The sequence below is a fragment of the Limulus polyphemus genome, unplaced genomic scaffold (assembly GCF_000517525.1).
Source record: "Limulus polyphemus unplaced genomic scaffold, Limulus_polyphemus-2.1.2 Scaffold3699, whole genome shotgun sequence".
NCBI classification, from domain to species: Eukaryota; Metazoa; Arthropoda; class Merostomata; order Xiphosura; family Limulidae; genus Limulus; species Limulus polyphemus.
This window is the reverse complement of record NW_013669309.1, coordinates 92919-95651: the sequence shown is the minus strand read 5'-3', so window position 1 is coordinate 95651 and position 2733 is coordinate 92919. Positions and strand designations below refer to the sequence as shown.

The 2733-nt window shown below is 30.6% G+C and overlaps 1 protein-coding gene across 2 annotated transcripts in view; it reads left to right on the top strand.

Annotated features, from left to right (window-relative positions):
* Positions 1-2733, top strand: part of LOC106469875 (RCC1-like G exchanging factor-like protein) — a 51551-nt gene that overhangs the window by 17631 nt on the left and 31187 nt on the right. Inside the window, exon 1 of one of the 2 annotated variants that reach the window (XM_013930384.2) lies at positions 1695-1926. The exons of the other annotated variant lie outside the window; for it this stretch is intronic. The gene's annotated coding sequence lies outside the window, so the exon portion shown is untranslated. Of the gene's footprint in view, positions 1-1694; positions 1927-2733 lie in introns of those variants that run through there. 2 annotated transcript variants of the gene reach the window in all.

The following is a 2733-nucleotide window of genomic DNA, read 5'->3' as shown; positions in this document are numbered from 1 at the left end:
AAGAAAGGACTTGTATCGCTAAAGTTTCTTCGGAAATATTTTTTACGGAAAATTAACAAACGAACAGAGACGTAACAACTCTTTAAAATAAATTTATTGTTTTGGAGGTGAAATTTGATCGTGTGAAAAACGGCTTATGCAAACAATCATAGAAAGAAGACGAGAACGCATACTTTGTCAGCTGAGAGCAGAAACATGATTGGGTGGTGCTGTTCTTTGAACTGAGTAATCATATAAGGCAGTGTAAGCATGTTGCTTAGTTAAATGTAGATTTACTTTGAACGACGTTGTTTTAGTGTGATGGAAGAATTTTACGTCAAATTTAATGACTTACTGCTATTTTTTAAAAACTAATTTTCTTTATTACACACTACAGTACAACTGTGATATTCTCAGTGTAAATTGATTTCTACAAGATAATTATTTAAGTTTGCTTTATAATGGGAGGATCGGCAGGATAAATCACAAAGTATTGCTGAGTATAACTAACTCGAATAAATCTAAGCCAAGAAATAAAGAGATTGGATACAATTTGTGACAAAAATTAAAATAATCTTTATTTATTTGCAACAGCAAAGTATGTATATTTATATCGAACACTGGCTCGATTAACTGCTTTTCTTCAACTAACTATTTAACGTTTTTACTTAAAAGGAAACGTTGAATTTACTCCTAGCAACTAGCGCTACCCACGTGACTGGTCATTCTCTTTTAACATAGGGTAGCCGTAACCTCTAGATATCATCTGGCCAATCATCGAAATATACTGTTTTCATCTGTATTCAACGTACAGTTTTACAACAAAATCTCTTATAGACAGGACAGGTTTTACCTCCAGAGAATAATAAAGGAACAAAAGCAGCTTGAACAAAATGAACTTAATGACTCGCTGAACCACATGTTACGCAAAAACTGCCAGATAGAGAAAACAATGAAAATTTATACATTAGAATAAAAAGTTATACCTGCATACCACACAAGTTTACTTTTAGTTGTACACAATTAATAGTTCTTCCAAATTACATTGGAGGTGGAAAAATTAGCAATTAGAATATGGAAGAATGTAAATTTTGCATGTGGTATTCAAAGCCACTGACACATAACAAAATGGTCAAAAGTTCTCGCAGAACACAAGCCCAGGACTGTTAAGAAAAAATTAATTCAATATTGAAAGTAAAAACAACAACAACATAAACATAAACAAACAAAATGACTTTCCTACCAAACTCAGTGTTAGGTTACCAAAACTGGCTGGGCCTCTTCTTTAGTATCATCTGGCTTTTGAGGTCGAGAAAATCAAGTGCTTGAAGTTCAATGACAAAGGATGTAGTATATGTATCCCTTATCTGTGCAAAAACATTGGTGCACATTTACAACCTTGTAACATATGATCGACACAGATTTGATTAAATACATGCAGAACAAAGTCCTATATAATAGGATGTAGTTCGATGAGGAAACACTTCGGATCAAGGAGTTTTATATTTTATACTACATGTTTATGACCTTGAGACGTCCCGTCAACAAGAATATAATTAACTATATAAAAACTATTACATGAATATACCCAAATAAATAAATATTTTGTACTAGTTACGGAAGGATAAAATTTCAGTCATTACATGCACACAAAATAACACAATATATCCTGCATTTTAGAGTTAATTAATTTGTGATTATATTAATAAACACGCTGATTATGTAGTGGTGCTGTAGTAGTTATCCTGCGACAGTGTGATTTATAATTTTTCAGTTTCAAAGTACCGTTTACGTCTTTACTAAACACGCTGTTTATGTAACATGTTTATACGGTGATACTGACAGTGCTCATTCCGAGAATTAGTTAAATATTAAAACATCATTCATACGAATGCCCGAATTTTATATCAGATTTGATAAAAAATTGCAACTTTGAATTCAAACAGGGTAATAATTTTAATTTAAGGTTGAAATAATTTTGGTAGTAATGGTATTACTATTAATTATTAGTACTATTACTATTGTTTTACTTTTTAAGCTTGTATTTTTAGCTCTGTTACTTTGTTACGTTTACTAAATTATACTTACATAAATTATACTAAAATTATACTGGGCGTCTATTACATGTTGATTAAATGATTCTTAATCATTAAAAATAAGAGTGATAATTAATAAATATATAACTAAATTTTTAAAACATTTAGTTTCAAGATTACAGGAACGATAAATTAAAAAGCGTTAGTGGTTAGGCTTGTAAGTTGTAACAAGATTTCTAATGAATGAAAGGTTTGACGTCAACTTGTTTAGATATTAAAACACTGGGAAAATATTGTATGGTGTTTGTGTCGGAGTGACTCAGTCAGAGGAAATGCAAAAGATGCCTTTTTTTTTTTAAATGTAGAAATGAAAATGGGAGAAGATATGTAATTCAGTATATTTAGATCATCCTTCCAAACATCAAATTCAAAGCAAATTATATATACTATTTTACTTGGATATATCATTATATGTCCATATCAAGCAGATTTAAACTTCTCATGATATGTATTAAAGTAAACCTTTTCTCAACTTTTAATGGCTGGAGACGGCTTGAATGGGTAATGAAGAAAAACTTTAATATAAGTTTAACATAACAGCAAATGTACAACGTTTCGAATCACACAATACCTACGTCATTTACAAAATAACATGCAATAACTGCCCAGAATTCTACATAGGAGAAACAGGAAGAAAATGGGAAACCAGATTGACAGA